The following is a 17,756-nucleotide window of genomic DNA, read 5'->3' as shown; positions in this document are numbered from 1 at the left end:
TAACAAGCTTAGGAGGAGGACCAACAGGGTTAAGACGCGGTGTAGGAACAGGTCCTCCATAGACCATGGGAGGTGGAACTGAGGCATAGGTTCCGGTCCCATCATTTTCGAGAGGGGAAGAAGGTTGCATACCTTTAGTCGCTTCCTTAGAGGAATTGGCCTCCAAATCTGTGTTGGCGGGTTTAACCACCAACGCTGGTTCGGGTGAACCTTTAATTCCCTCAATTAACTCTTCAAGCATGGTTTTGACTTCGTTCGTCAAGGACGTCTTGAGGGCGGCCATAGCCGTATTCAAGTCGTCCCTTGTGACTGAAGTCAAGGCCATGGCCTCGGCTTGCCCATGGGGAACTCCCTCATCATCTTCCATACTCTTCGGGTGGTGAAACCCTTAATAAAGAGTTGTAGCTCTGATACCAATTGAAAGGATCGATATGGTTGACTAGAGGGGGGTGAATAGGCAACGACCACTTTTTAATTAATCTTAACAAGTTAGGGTTAGCAACATAAAGGTTCACTAAAATGACAACAAGGTGATGAACCTATATGATGCTACCAACTATAAACACTAAGGCAAGTAAGAGATAGTCTACAACAAAAACATACACAATGTAAAGATTAGAGATAACTGCAAGTGGAACCAATGAAGATGAGGATGTGTTACCAAAGTTCCTTCCCTTTGACAGTAAGTACGTCTCCGTTGGAGCGGTGTGGAGGCACAATGCTCCCCAATAAGCCAATAGGGCCACCGTATTCTCCTCACGCCCTCACACAATGCAAGGTGTCGTGATTCCACTATAGGTGCTCTTGAAGGCCGCGACCGAACCTTTAAAACAAGGTTGGGGCACACTCCACACAAAGATTGGAGGCTCCCAACAAGACCACGGAGCTTCACCACAATGGAATGTGGCTCCAAGGTGACCTCAACCGTCTAGGATGCTCAAACACCCAAGAGTCACAAGATCCGCAAGGGATTAGTGGGGGGAATCAATTTTCTCTTGGTGGAAGTGTAGATCTAGGCCTTCTCAACCAATTCCTAGGAAATCAACAAGTTTGATTGGTTAGGGAGAGAGATCGGGCACTTTTGAGCTTAGGGAGCAACAATGGAGCTTGGGAGGGTCAAAGGTAGGGTTCTTGAGCAAGAAGAACCCTTTATATAGCGGGGGGGAATCCAACCGTTTTCCCACTCACAGCACGAGCCCAGTGGTACTACCGCTGGCTGCAGCGGTACTACCGCTGGCACTCCAGCGGTAATAACGCTGAGCCCATGGTAGCGCAAAGAGACTACCGGGCCAACCACCGCCAAGAAAGTCTTCGCAAAAAGTCCAACGAAGTACAGCCGCAAGGATGGCGGTACTAAAGTCCTGGAGCGGTACTACCGCTGACCAGGGGCGGTACTACGCTGGGCCAGCGGTACTACCGCCATCTCTAGCGGTACTACCGCTGGGCCCAACGGTACTACCGCTAGATGACCTTTTTGCAAGAGGCGAGAAACCAGAGATGGGAAAAGCTCCAAAGTTACAAGGAAAGGGAATGGAGATAAAGTGTGTGCGTGCAAGATTGATTCCACTCAAACCTTTCCAATACGAATCCCCTCTTAATAGTACGACATTCCTACGACTCAAAAACCACCAAAGAGAATCGTAGAGGACACCGTGCTTCTGTTCCACGGAGGGTGCCGAATCGTCTTGTGCCTTTGTCATGTATTATCTGAAAGCTCAATGCACACGATTAGTCCATTAAGGTACTGTCATCAATCACCAAAATTACTTAGGCATAAATATGCCCTAACATCAATAATACCAAAACGTCACCGAACCTGTGCACACCCTGCGGGTTCGAGAACTATGTAGATATGATCTGAGACATTCTCCGGTCAATAACCAATAGCGGGACCTGGATGCCCATATTGGCTCCTACATATTCTATGAAGACATTTATCGGTTGAACCTCTATGTCAAGGATTTAGTTAATCCCATATGTTCTTCCCTTTGTCCTTCGGTATGTTACTTGCCCGAGATTCGACCGTCGGTATCTCTATACCTAGTTCAATCTTGTTACCGGGAAGTCCCTTTACTCGTTCCGTAATACAAGATCCCGTGACTAACTCCTTAGTCACATTACTTTCAATGCTTATTGTGATGTTGTATTACCGAGTGGGCCCCGAGATACCTCTCCGTCATACGGAGTGACAAATCCTAGTCTTGATCCATGCCAACCGAACAGACACCTTCGGAGATACCTGTAGAGCACCTTTATAGTCATCCAGTTATGTTGCGATGTTTGATACACACAAGGTATTCCTCCGGTGTCCGGGAGTTGCATGATCTCATGGTCATAGGAACAGATACTTTGACATGCACAAAACAGTAGCAATAAACTGACACGATCATATGCTACATTCATAGTTTGGGTCTTGTCCATCACATCATTCTCCTAAGAGTATCTCCAACAGCCGCCCAACGGGCGGCGCGCCAAAAATCAGTTGCGGCGCGCCCTTCGCCTGTTTTGGCGCGGCGGCCAGCGCTAGCTCCAGCAGCCATTGTAAAATGCAGCGCGCACACGTAACTCGAGCAGGCGCGCTAAAATGAAGCTCGCGCGCTATTGCTCAAACAACATATGCGCTCAAAACACAAACAAAAAAGATCAAACACAAACAAAATAAATCAACAAAAATAGTTCAATTTTGTTACAACTCAAAAAAATAGTTTATTACAACTCAAACAAATAGTTTATCTTTTAATACAACAAATAGTTTAACAATACAACATCAAATGCACAAATCATGATGCTCTTTGTCGGCCATTCCATGCCCACCATTCCCCGATGAGATCCTTCTGAAGATCAATATCCGTTTTGGGACGCCGAATGACATGATAGGAGGCAATAAAATGGGCCACCCTTTCAGCCCTCCGCCGCACTCGCACGTGATGTCCCAAGAGCTCATACTAAGAGCAGTCTAAATCTTGGCCACGCTCATTCTCGATGATCATGTTGTGCATGATCACACAATCATGCATGATGTACCAAAATCTAACAAATAGCAAATTGGGCTTGCAAAATCTAGCAAAATCATGTTGTGCATGATCACACAATCATGCATGATGAACAACATCTTTTGATCCCAAAATCTAGCCGGTTCTCTCACAATAGCAAATTGGGCTTGCAAAATCCCAAAAGCTCTCTCCACATCTTTTCTAGCCGCCTCCTGAGCATTGTGGAAATCAAGATTTTTCTTACCTTCCGGTTTTTCAACGGCTTCACAAATGTTTGCCACTTTGGGTAGATGTCGTCCACAAGATAGTAGCCATAGTTGTATGTACGGCCATTTGCTACAAACTGCAGCAGTGGCAGTTCCCCATTTGCAATCTTATTCATCAGTGGTGATCGGTTGACAACGTTGATGTCATTCAAAGATCCAGGCATTCCATAAAAAGCATGCCAAATCCAAGTCTCTTGATCGGCCACTGCTTCAAGGATTATAGTGGAACCATTTTTTGGCCGTGGAATTGCCCATGCCATGCCTTAGGACAATTCTTCCAACTCCAATGCATGCAATCTATTGAGCCAAGCATACCTGGGAAGTCACGAGCTTTGTTCATCTCCAATAGCCTTGCGGCGTCTTCAGCATTGGGAGATCTCAAATACTCCTAGCCAAACACTTGCACAATTCCGACTGCGAAGCGCTTGACATACATGATGGCTTGACTGTCACCCATGGCCAAGTGATCATCAACTAGATCAGCGGGGATACCGTATGCCAACATACGCAAAGCGGTTGTCACCTTCTGAAAGGTGCTATGCCCGAGCTCTCCAGCGACATTCCTTCTTTGCTGAAAAAACCAGTCATGGCTCGCTAGTTTCTCTGCAGTGCGCCTGAACAACTCGGTGCTCATCCTAAACCGACGCCGGAAGTACGACTCGGGATACACGGGATTATCCACAAAATAGTGCCTAATCAATCTGTTGTGGGCATCGATCCTATCTCTCCAAATTTTCTGTTGACCCATAACAGAACCACCGTGCTTCAGTTTTTTATTGATGTGCATAGCTAGGATCATTGCAAGATCCTCTTCCTCATCCATATCAAATTCTTCTTCAAAAGGATCATACGAGGAACTCATCTCCATTTAAACTAAGCTATAGAAACTACAAACAACATGCATCAAATTCATGTAAAAAATGTGTAGTTGAATCCAATACATACCTTTGCGCGTTTTGTCGAACACCTTGTGGGCACCGAGCGGCAGTGGGCGGCCGGGCACTGTTCGTCAGAAGACTGCCTCGCGCGAGGGGCGGCGATGACTAGAGAGAGGCAGAGGAAGCAGCGACAGCGTGGGGAATTGGCCGGGGAAGCGCCGGAACGGTGTCCGGAAGAAATGGGGTGGCGCGGGCGGCGGCGGCACTGTGACTGGATGGGGTAGGTGGAGTTGCGAGCGGGCGCTCGAGTATGCAGCGCGTGGGAGCAGACACAACAAATAAACGGCGTGTGATGGAGCACCCCCCCCCCCCCCCCGCCCTGAACTGGTTATGGCGCGCGCGCGGTTTTTGCGCCTCCGCTAGAGCGCCCAGAGCGGTAGCGCGCGGGCAAAAAGGACTAATTTTTCAGCACGACACTTGTTTAACGCGTTTGTTGATGATGCTCTAATGATGTGATCCCATTATCAAGTGATAACACTTGTCTATGGACAGGAAACCTTGACCATCTTTGATCAACGAACTAGTCAACTAGAGGCTCACTAGGGAGAGTGTGTTGTCTATGTGTCCACATATCTATTTGAGTTTCCAATCAATACAATTCTAGCATGGATAATAAATGATTCTCATGAACAAGGAAATATAATAATAACAAATATATTATTGCCTCTAGGGCATATTTCCAACAGGTTTTTCAGCCAGGTTCGAGCCGGCCCTTCTAACATCATCGTCAAATACTTTGCGCATACCACATCGCTAATGTCGAGCATATCCATGGCTAGTTTGTAACTTTCAATCCATGCCACCGACTCGAGATCTGCTATATAGTTTGGTACCTTGCGAGGCCCCTTGAAGTCTCTAGGAATAGGCTCACTTCGTAGAGCCGGGGATAAACAAGGGATGCCAATCGTTCTAGTGCTGATTTTCGTTCCCTGTGTCTCTAACTGGGGTTCCACTACAGGCGGTTGAGCCGCCCGTCTTGCCGCTGCTTCTGCCTCCGCCTATCGGGCGGCTCTCACCGCATCAACGAGGTCTTGGGCATTTTGTAATCCCGATCGGGCTGGGGAAATCCGGGGCTGCTGTCGACGCTCGCTGCTAGAAACATCCAGAGATTCTTTGTGACGGCTACAATACGGTGTAGAGTGCATCCGATCTCGATTGGACATGTACTACGCCTGTTGGACCACTGCCGTCTTCAGCATCGCAATGGCGTTCCTAGCTTTGATCTCAACCGGGGAATTTCCGTGAATAGGGAGCGCCTCCAAATTATGTGTTGACGCTAGCATGTTGTCAACGGGGTTGGAGAAGTGACCCTGCGGCGTACGAAAACGTTGTGGGGACGGCTGAGCCGGCGGGGGCTGAGCGCCTCTTCCTACCCGCGCGGTGGATTTTCCACCAAGCCTGGTGTGTGTGGGCTAGCAAACAAGCGAGTCGGCGTCATGTTTGCCGACAACCGGGACATGTGCCTCCTATGGTGAACTAACTCAGAAGCGTCTTGTCGAAGCCCTAGCCGCCAATCATCTGCCCTCAAGCGCTCCGACTCATCACGGATACGAGCCTGCAACTCCACCATCCGGACGTTTTCAGCATCGATCTTTTGCTCGACCTTGACCATCTCCGCGTGAAGTTTTACTAGTTCCGTGTTCGTTCTCCGCGGTGACAAGACCCTCCAAGAGCTTGGTCATCTCAACCATTAAGTCGGCCATGGCCTAAGCTGGCGTTTTGCCTGATACACTGGCACCGGCTTCTGGCTCCGACAAGCGTGGAGCTGTCACGGTGCCTGTCATGTAGACAGTGACCTGTCGGGGTGGATCACAAGATTCCTTGGCGGCTTCTATCCCCTGGAAGCCCCTAAGTCCCCCATCATAGTGAGGACAGATTGATTAAGTGTCTCCCATCGACGACTCTCCATCGGTGTTGATGAGGGTGTCCTCGCCACCCACCGACTCACCCGGGAGGCCGATTCCTTGAGTGAAGCCAACAAAGACATGACGCCACCCAACTTGATGCCGGCTGGGTTGGGCGTACCGAGCTGAATCGACGAGGTCGGTGAAGGTGTCCTATTCGGGCACTGGCATGCCGATTTTGCCGATGAAGACGTGAACCTTGCCGAAGGGGACCTGGTACCCTGACTCAGTTGAGCCGGCCTCGGGGCCCCAGCCTGATCTGTCGATGCTAAGCTTGCCTCGACGACTCTTGGTCATCAGACCAACCGCGTATCTCCTGAACCCTGGAAGAGCTCCCTCCGAGAACTCAACTCCACCTTGCGATAGCCCCATGGTGGGCGCCAACTGTCGTGGTTTTGTCATGGTAGATGTCCTCGTGAAAGGACTTAGTGGTGAGGTCATTGTCGTGGTGACTCAAAGAGGTTGATCGGGAGTGAGAGACGGATTTACCCAGGTTCGGCCCCTTCGATGGAGGTAAAAGCCTACGTCATGCTTTGGTGTCTATATTGATGGAGATCTCGATTACAAGGATGCGGTATAGCTAACCTAGCTCCCGAGAGTTTCTTGCTTGATCTTTCTGGCTTGAGGGCTCCCCTTTATATATAGGGGGAAGGCCTTGAGTTTACAACAGAGTCCGGATCAATAAACGCCCGTGACCTACTACAACTCTCACTACAAGAAATATGTCAACTAACGACCTTCAATATTGGTTACTGAATGGTCATTGATTTCCATTTGTGACCTTTTTATGACCAAAAACAAAAGGTCTAAAGCTGAGGGTCTTTAGTGAACTATAACAACCTTTTTTCTGGATTGGTCGTAAGATTTTATGACCAAACAAAAGGTCGTAGGTTTAACGACCAAATGATTTGGTCACTAGCAATCTGCCCACACCACGTCAGAGCCACCGTGGCAGAATTATAACCAAATGAAAAGGTCGTAAATAAGATTCAGCCCGGTCCATTCCGGTCGTCTACATGGGTCGGGCCCAATAATTTGGCCTTTTATTTTCTGGGATAGAATCTTTTACTGAGCAGGATTTTTATTAGTCCACTTTTCTTTTGGGCCTTGGCCTACTCTTTTTAGTCCAGTTCTTGTTTGGGCCTTGGCCTACTCTTTTTTTAGGCCCAAGTCTTTTTAGACAAATTCTAGTTTGGGCCTTGGCCTACTCTTTTTTTAGGCCCAAGCCTTCTTAGTCTATTTCTTGTTTGGGCCTCGGCCTTTTTGCTGTCCAAACTAACTTTAGTGCCCAAACAAAATGGTCCAAACAAAACTTAAATAATTTACAACTTCACAAAATACTTCATCAGGATCAAATAGAGCAAGACATTGTTTCATCACCAGAATGACCAATCACTTAAATAATTGACAACTTCACAGGTGCACAGCTTCACAAAAACTCATCACACACTTCCACCAAGCTCTCAAAGTCCATGCCCAGCGGACTTTCCTGATGGTCCGTCGCAGCTGCCATAGTTGCTTTCTGCCTTGTGACTCTATCGGGTTCATCAGGTTTCAGGATCCTCTTTGTTTGTCCTGGAGGTGGGGCCATCACCCTTCCTAGAGGCATTGCAGCAGATGCTTCTGAGCTCTTCCTCTTCTTGCTGGCTGTCTTCAGTGCCTTGTATAAATAGCACAGAAAAAATTAGGTCACAAGATAAATATGTGAGCACAAGGAAACACAGAGCATACAAGAACCCGAACCCTCCAAGCAAGACAGAGTTTGCACCTTAACAGTCTTGTGCACTACAACTTCATCCTCCTTAGGATTGTACTCTGGGTCATCACTAATAACTCCACTACCTTCTTGAACCCCATTAGTTGTACCTTCTTGTACATCATTTGTTTTCCTAATCATTGACGCTATTGCATCAATTCCAAGGGACTGGAATATCCGATTGTTCCTCATCATATTTCTAGCCCTAACCTTCTCGTACTCGGTGAGAGGATGCTCATATTTGCAAGGCAAAGTAAACATAATTATTACGTTAATTGTTGGAATGCATGGAAAGACAGCCAAACATATCTTATGATATTTTATTATCATTTAATCCTACTTATTCAGCTAAGGAAGAGTAACAGCACACAGACACAGCTAAGCCAGCTAATTCAGATTACAGCAATACATTTGCATAATAAAATCTGACAGTATTTTACATCACGAGCCTCCAAGATATTTTACTTAGCATATTACATTTCACTTAGCATATTAAGACACATTTTATAAATCTGACAGTATAACCACAAGGAGCAACTTGCATACCACTGGTTGTCCTCGGGTTTGACCTTGTCATCCTTGACATGGATGATCTTGAGGTGGAGCTTGCAAAATAGAATAAACAACAATCAAATACAACAGGGATAAAGTAAAATGATGCACTTATATCAATAAAGGAAAGCATTTAGACGAGCATGCACATACATGTAATACATGTGAAGCTAGCAAACTTGTTGGATCAACAATATAGTGATGTAGTTAATGCATCAGTACTAATACATGTAAAACACTTGGACCAGCATGCACATACACGTGTAGCAATGCACATACAGTTAATGCATCATTACTAAACTGACAGTTGAAGCAAGCAACTAAATTGAAGCACTTGGACTAGCATGCACATACAAGTGTAGCAATGCATCTGTATTAAAACATGTGAAACAGGAGGTAGTAATGTACTAAACTGATAGTTGAAGAAAACTATATATGTGAAGCAATGCATTAACTATTTACAACAATTAATTTTATGTTTTAACTTGCAATTTTATCCATGTACCTGCAATCATCTATAAGTAAAGTAATTACTCAACTGTATCCCTAATGGAGGCAAACATATGCATTCATAGCAACTGGTTGCCCAACATTTGGTGAATAAAAAACACAAGCGGTGTGCAAGTAAGCAAGCAAAGTGCATAAGTGCTACTAATACAAGCAAGCAAAGTGCATAAGTGCTACTAATACAAGCAAGCAAGCAAAAGAAGTGCTACTGATAGAAACAAGCATAGTGCTACTGATAGAAACAAGCAAGCAAGGAAGAAAATTGAAGAGGAGCAAGCAAGCAAGTACTGTTGATACCAACCCTAGTAGCTTCTTCCCCAAGTGCTACTGATACAAGCAAGTATTGTTGATGGAAACTCTAATTAACCAGAGGGGGATAGAACGAACCACTAGGAATAAATCCCATGAACATGAACAAGAACCTCCACGAGCTCCTAGATTGACTGAATCCTGACCCTAGATCGACCAGGTGGGGGATGTACCCCCATTTGTTACCCATCACAAATGCAGGACCCCATGATCCAACCCCATTGATCCAGCCCCATGACAACTACAACCCTAACCCCATGAATCTAACCCTAACACCATGAACCCTAACCCTAACCCCATGAATGTACCGAACCATACCAATTGATCCAGCCCCATGAACCCTAGAAGAACACATGAGGAGGATCTATCAAACCCTAGAAGAACACATGAGGGGGATCTATCGACGGGAGATGGGTCGAGGGGAGAGGTACCTATCGTCGTCGACTGTTGATTATGTAGATGCACCCGTTGTCGTCGTCGATGTAGTCGTAGCCGTCGACATCGATGTAGATGTAGCCGTCGTCGTTGATGTAGATGTATCCGTCGACGTCGTCGATGTAGATGTACCCGTCGACGTCGTCGATGTAGTCGTCGTCGGGGAGAGGGGAGAGGGGCGGCGCGGAGCATGGGAGGGGCGGCGGGGCGGCGCGGAGCAGGGGAGGGGCGGCGGAGTGGGGAGTGGAATGGATCCCGCGTGGGTAGTGGGGAGTGGAATGGAGAGGGGAGTGGTGGGTCCCGTGTGGTAGTGGGAGAGGGAGTGGAGGGAAATTTTGGTGGGGTGGGAGGGAAAATTTTCACTAGTTTTTTGGGGTTTGGAGGCAGACTTTTTCTTTTTCTTTCTTATAAACATTGTAGAAATAATGGTTAAAATCATAACCAATAGTTCAAGAAGACATCGGTACTCAAATTTATATATCTTTTCTAGTTGGCAGGTCACATGTGATGATGTGACACGAAGGTTTCCCAATTTTTTGATTTTTTTTGAATTTTTCATGGCCGTTTCAAAATGCGGTCGAAACGACGGGCATGACCATTCCTACCTAGTGGTTGAATGTTGGAAACCTTTTGGTGTTTCTATGGTTACATAGATACTTGTGTACCTAGAAATGATTTTTGGAAAAAATAAAGAGCAAACTATAAGGCAGCCGCAGTTCAAATTTGACCCGCTTCCAACTGATTCGACATAGATTTGTCTTTTTCATGAGAGATGGATAAAAGCTTTTGACACCCAACCATTTTGTCAATTGTACACTAAATATGGCCTAGTATGTTAGAAAAATGATTTGGACCAATTTTGAAACAAATATATGGTAGGTCCTTCACAAAAAAACTCATTTCGGGCACTTGAAAAATGAAAAATGATTTTTCATACAAGGAAGATGAAAACTTCCTTAATCAACATTGTTTGTCACTCCAACATGCACCATTATAAAAAATATGAGACCATTTCAACAAACTATGCCATGAATATGGCCATGAGATTGATCATGTGGCTTGAAAGCCATGAATCTTCACACATGATAGCTCATTTGTGTGAACACTTTTTAAAAATAATTGTCGTGTTACAAGTTTACTAGTTAAATGCCCGTACGTTGTCACGGGACAACATAATAATGCGACGTTGATGTCCTTATGTGGGTTCAATCTCGATCCACTCCTTTTGCTCAAGATCTGCTCCTATCGCTCTACTTCACACCATATAGTTTCACTTTAACATGATAAGCTCCCGCCTATGGTGCTACGACAAAAGTAAACCCGCATTGTCGCTAGGGACAAGTGTATAGGTCTGTTGTCAACAACTTAGTTTTTCGCTCAGTGTTGTCATTACTGAAGCACTTTAGCTATCCCTATTTATGGAATCCTCAATTACTACCACCAGAAAGGGAATGTGACAACTGTTCTAATATATTTTTTTCTGAATCTTATTTCAATTTTTATTTTCAAAATAGAACGCTAGAATTCTGACACTACATAAGCATTTTAATTCCAGCACACTTCGCTTTCATGGACTTCACCCAAGCCCACACATCATTCTTAAGTAGAAGGTTGGTTTATATTCAAGTTTGTTCATGCAAATTTTAGAGAAAGTAATTTGAATATTAAATTGAAGGAGTGGCACTATCAAGGTTATTTAGGGTTTAGGGTATAGGAGGGGAGAAGGAGAGGCATGTGTACGTTTTCAACCTACAGCAGATACCTGGATAACAAACCTGTATGAAGGCAAACATGATATTGCATCTTAGTTTCGTGAACAACTATACCGGGTAATACAGAATACAACAGAAGCAAATCCAACTGAATGTAGAGAAAAAATAGAACCCACTTGCTGCTCTGACCGTCACATGCAAGCAGCAAAAACTATGCATAAACCAAGATGTGGTGGGCAACACAAGTAAGCAAATAAAAACCTATATTTTGCATAACCATGCATCGAAATCCAATTGCTAGAAAGACAAATGTCATAGATCTTACACCTTGATCGAATAAGCCTTCTCGCAAGAACAACCCTAATAAGGACCAAAAAAGAATCAACTAAAAGTATTATATATTAACAATTAAGCAACCACAAACTTTAAAGGTTACAACTCTTGTCCAGTGGATCACCCTTTGCCAGACATAGCAGAACACTCGAACAATTTTGTTTAAGAAAAATAAAATCATATACAATTATTATATACAAAATCTAATCAAGACGAGCTGTAACTCCATGATCCAGAACAACTATGTTATGATAATGTAGGGGGAGGCATTTTGGCTCCCAGACGCATTTGCACCCTGATGAACAGTAACCCAAAAACAATAGTAATTGTTTTAAAAATAATCTGATATCTTTTGTAGATGTTCTTGTTAGTGTCACAAGCATGCTTGATAATTTTCATGCGAAACAGAGTAATGGTGTTTCGTCGGTGAAAATAATAATTTTGTGTGACATTTTGAGGTAACAATTGATGTTCAATTTTTTTGCACATGCCAGGATGTTTAATCTTTTTGCCTAAAACTTTCCACGTAGTATTTGGATGTGACAAAGAACACATAAAACTTTTGCTAGGATATTTTTGACACTTCAAAATTCATTTTCCATGAGCACAAGCACATGCTCCCGGGAGCCGGATTGCATATAAAGTACTTAATTATCTGATGTAACTAAACCAAGATATTTTTAGTTGCTATGAGAATAACAAAAACTTGTCTGATTGTCATTTTGGACTAACTTTGCATATCACCGCTCTTATGCTTATGTTTCTTCACATCATTGTGTCACATCGGTTATATTCAACAGTCAGGTCTGCTAGCTAGCTAGTGGTTTTTATGATTTAAGGTGTGTGATTTACGTGCAAAACAGGGGCGAATTATTCTCACAATACAAAACACTATTATTTTACTGTGAATTCTATTTTTTACCCTTTACAATGAAATTATCCATACTTACAATGCCTTCTGCCTACATGATTTAATGGAATAAACATAGTGTGACACATATTCCCTTCCACCAGGCATTGTAAATGGTAAAAAAGTTGAACCGGACAAAAGTGTTTAAAATAGTGGTTGGCAAACCACACCTACTATTGGAGAAGCAACAAAATTGTGGCTCATATTGCAAACGATTACCTTAGAGTACAAAAGCTCTTTGTTATTGACTTTTACCCACTCGGTTATGCCCTTGTAACATGATGAATCTGCTTAAGCACTACAAGCAGTACAATTCGTTGGTAAAAAGATTTCGAATGGCAAAACTACAACTTGTAATTTATAACTACACGAAATCTCCATCCCAAAGTAAATTGAATCGTACACTATGTTTTCCTTTGTACTCTTGATACGACGCTTAGTACGCATGCTTTCATAGAGAGGGCAAATTGTCGTGGGTGAGTAGGTAGAGGTTGAATATAATTATAATTCAAGACAATTACTTTATGAGATATACATCAACCAATGTGTATTCACATGAACACAAGATTTCAATTCCGTCATCTATAAAGTAGGACAACTTAGGCTTTTGTCCAATTTGCATAATCCGGGTGATTTTTATGAAGCATTGTCTTGGCAAACTTAGGATCAACACCACATATACATGAAAGTGAGTGCTATAAGTATTCAGTGCTATAGGTAAAAAGACAAACATCAAACCATAATCCCTATACGCCGCCACCACTTGCCAGATTTCCACCAGCGACCTCCTCTACCTCCACTGTGCACGCCCCCCCCCCCCCCCCCCCGCCTCCTCCCGTCCATTGCCACCGGCGGATCTCCTGTTGTTCGTTGCATCACCATCCATTGTCCCACCGTCCGTTGCCACCCGTTGGCCCCTGCCATGGGAGAGAAGAACCTAGGGGTGCATGGTGCAGCAGTAAGGGCAATGCAAAGGCACAAACAATGTGATGTAGTTTCGATAAAAACATGCCGCATGCTGCAGAAGTCACAATTAATAGACATGACGTAGTGTTGGGAGGACTATTTTGTGTGCCAAAAGAACGTGTCTGCACTCTGCACTAATGAACATGATAGTTCATAACTTAGTATCAGCAGCGAATCAGATAGTAGATGTGTGTGTGTGTTTGTTCTAGTTCTGACAGTAAAATATGTTTTACTCGGCAAAGTGCACGTCTAATTTGCAGAAAGATTGGAAAACGTACCTGAGAGCAGAGGATGACCGCTAGCTCCATGGTTCACGAAGAGCGTGAAGTGGCTGGTCAGGCACCGCCAGTTTGGCGCTTCCACTGCCACTCCTCTGCTCGAGTGTAGCCCCACCGCGCTGGAAGATCGCTGTATTGGAAGTGACCCACCAGCTGTCACCCTTGTTAAAGCCTGATTTTTGTGTTTGCAAGATTCTTGTATTCTTGTAAAAATAAATAGGAAGATTGTGTGATAACTTATAGTGAAAAGACAAACCTAGAATCTCTAAGAACATGCAGATACTACTGGATTACTATGGTTGTAGAACTCACAATGCAAATTAACTCACCTCTTTATTCGGTTGTTGTAGTTTTGAATCACATACTTCTCCATGCACCATGTGATCTGGGTAGTTCAGAAGGAGGAAAATGTGAGCATATGTTCCAATGGGAGGACCACCATGAAATTTTATTTTGTGTATGCTTAGTGGTAGATGCCGATGGCGTCTTTAATGCGAGCATATGCTTACCTATAGATGTCAATAGCAGCAATTTAGATGAAAAATAGATGGTGGAAATTAGGATTTACTTATGCAACTTGATTCAATCACACAACTTACATACTTGATGATGTCAATTGTTGCTCAGACAAATCAAAACTGAAAAACTACTAAAAAAATCATTGGAAAAGAATGAAAGTGGACATGAGTATTTGCTGCTAATATATGAAAACACATAAATAAAACTTAGATTACACCCCGAGAGAAATTGCAAACTGCAGATAAATATTTAACAGCTAGAATTTCAGCCGCGACATCTTAACAATGAAAAATTAACAGACAAATTAGCAGCACACATGGAACAACGGAACTTGGTAATAAACTTATATACTCTTACCTCTCATGACAAAAGAGGGGGTAAGAGGGAGCATGTTAAAACTGTTTTTTTAACTGCTCAGAAAAGCTTAAACAGCATGCCTACTAATGATTGCACTTATGATATTCACATACCTTTACATTAATCTCTCTTGGTGCAGCAGGAATTATTTGAGAGCCAAAATCATTTGCAGTGGGAAAACGCCATCTGACCTAACAACAATGCAATGCTTATTAAGATGTACTCCATCCGTTCCTAAATATAAGTCTTTCTAAAGGTTCAACTAATGGACTACATACGGATGCATATAGACATATTTTAGAGTATAAATTCATTCATTTTGCTCCGTATGTAGACACATATTGAAATATCTTAAAAGACTTATATTTAGGTACAGAGGGAGTACTTTTGATCAAGTTGTTCTATGAAAAATGCACGTTACTACAACATAAGGTAGTATCCCAAAAAAATCTACAACATCAAATATTTGAAGATGAAATAGCTTGTTTTTTAGTACTTTCCATGTTTACTGAAACTTTGGTAGTTTGCCTTATATTTGGAGAACTGGATACACTTTTTTCAAGGAAGAATCAAATATAATATTTAACTGACATCATTTTGATATCCAATAAGTTGAATTGGCATACCTCAAAAGATTTAGAAGTATCTCTTTCTTGAATATGTATGCCCCCATTGAAGCTATGTATGGTTTCATTTCTCCTTCCTCCTTCGTTAAGCCGAGGAGAGTGGTTTCAACTTGCTGCCAAAAAAATGGCCATGAACTTTTGTTTTATTTTATTTGAATGACATTCTCAGTGTTGTACTAACTGATAAGATGTGCACTTGGCCATCTAGAATGTTACTCTCAAGTGTGGACTGGAGAGGTGAGTGGCACGAAGAAATCAATTCAACTTACCATTGCTTTCAAGTCAGCTCCTCTCGGTTTTTCACTAAATGAAATAACTCTTCATGTGTCGTCTATCTTCATTAGACCAAAATCAGACGCCCGACTAACATTGAAAACAAAATTATTCATTTCTAATCCACAAGACATAAACTAACAGAATGTTAAATAGAAGAGTTCATTATATGCTAAAAATCAAACATTTTCCTTCACAAAGCAATGGCAATTCATTTTTTTCAAAAACTTCAAAATTTGAAGAAGAATTATAGTATTTCCTCTGCATGTAGATGATGCGCAGTGGAAGGCCACTTGTGACTTTATGTACATTAGCCACTGAAATAGAGAGGAAATCACCTGTCATCAATTGGCAAGCAACATATGCTGATGCCTGCATCTCTCTGCCGATGACTCTACATATGGAGTGGCGAGAGCAATTTAACCATGTACTTGAACAGACAAGTGTGGAAAACAGTCTTTATGCGGTAAATTACCTGAACAAAGTCCATGTAGTCCATACGATAGAGGTGATCTCCTGAAAGAATCAGCACATCTTCTATGTCTTTAGATTTGGCATCCTGGAAAGCAAAAAATAAATAAATAACATGCCGAATTACAAGCATGAGGTTTCCAGTAGCGGAACCCAAAGCACAGCTGAACCCAGTTTCTTAATTCTGTAATTATATCAGTGAACATTTTTCTACATACCACGTGCACACTCCCTGCACCATGATTCATCGTTTGTAGCGATGAAAGAAAAGTGTATATCATTCACACACACGGAGAGCAAATATACATCCAAAAGCCAACCAAATTGCCGAACCGCGTCGGCCGTACCCTGAAACCACCTCTTTCCCTCTGATCCAGGCCTTTGAGTTGCTACTAGAACCTGAAAAAACAAAACAATCAGTTCCCACTCTGTTATCCCTGTTTCAGATAATCAAAGCAAGACCCGAAGATTCCTTGAAGCAGTGCGTCTGCCATCCATAATGAATTATCCCATAATAAGTAGTATACGCAGTCTAAATTGAACTACAGGATTTGGCACCTCGCCGAAATCGTCTCTGAAGCCGACGCCATTGCTGAAGTTGTATGCCCTGGAGAGGTGGCGGTTGAGGGAGGCGGAGTTGAACTGCGTGAGGACGTACACCTTGTTGATCCCGATGTTGATGCAGTTGCTCATGGGCACGTCGATGAGCCTGTATGTGCAGCCTATCGGCACCTGCGGCGGGTGGCACCATCAACGAGTCAGTCCAATGCATGTCAAACAATCTAATCTACTCGCATTTGCCGAATCATGGAAAGAGGAGTGGTGGTAAGTGGTAACTCACCATCGGCTTGGCCCTACGCTTGGTGAGAGGGAAGAGCCTGATCCCGGCGCCGCCGCCGAGGATGACCGCCACCATCGTCCTTGGGTTCGTCGTCTCCGTGTCCTCATCCGCCGACTACACGACAAAGAGTCATGAACTGCATGACCAGAGCTAGCCAGTGTCTGGGAGACCGAGAGGGACGGGGCACGTGTGTCACTTACGGCGGCTACAGCAACGGCGGCGGCGGACTCCATGGTCGCGATGGACACGCGTGCCGAGGGGCAGCACTGGCGGCAGCCTTGGAGCGGCCGGACGCGTGCGCATCCGAGCAGTAGGGACGGCAGAGGAGGAGGAGATGGGGGCAGGGGAGGTGGAGCAGGAGATGGGGGCGGGGGCGGGGGCGGATGGAACCCTAGCCCAGGGTCAGGACTCAAAGGAAGAGATGGAGGGGAGGGGGCACAGGTGGGTGGGATGCGAGGGGATCGCTCCAGCCGGCCTCGACCTCGACGTCCTCGTCCTGCTGCAGCGGGAGCGAGCGGGCACGCAGGTTGGGATAGATTGGCGTAGATGGATTCACGCTTGAGGAAGATGGAGGATTCGGGCGGTCACTAGAGAGTGGAACCATCGCTGGTCGAACCATCACGACGTTCGATCCTGCTTTGTCGTTGTACGTGTAGGGATGGCAATGGGTCGTGTTTGGAGCGGGTGGAGCTGGTCCAAATCCAACCCATGACCCATATTCCTACCATTTGCCCATCCACCAAAGTATCCATGGGCACAAATTGTGCCCATGCCCAAACCCATTGGATATCCAGATATCCATGGAGCTCC

At 44.2% G+C, this 17,756-nt stretch overlaps 1 pseudogene; it reads right to left on the bottom strand.

The window, feature by feature from the left end:
• Positions 1 to 6,254: 6,254 nt before the first annotated feature.
• Positions 6,255 to 17,550, bottom strand: LOC123409261 (annotated as a pseudogene).
• Positions 17,551 to 17,756: the final 206 nt, after the last annotated feature.

Source organism: Hordeum vulgare, chromosome 7H, assembly GCF_904849725.1.
Source record: "Hordeum vulgare subsp. vulgare chromosome 7H, MorexV3_pseudomolecules_assembly, whole genome shotgun sequence".
NCBI classification, from domain to species: domain Eukaryota; kingdom Viridiplantae; phylum Streptophyta; class Magnoliopsida; order Poales; family Poaceae; genus Hordeum; species Hordeum vulgare.
The sequence above is the reverse complement of the archived record's forward strand: the minus strand, read 5'-3'. Positions and strand labels throughout refer to the sequence as shown.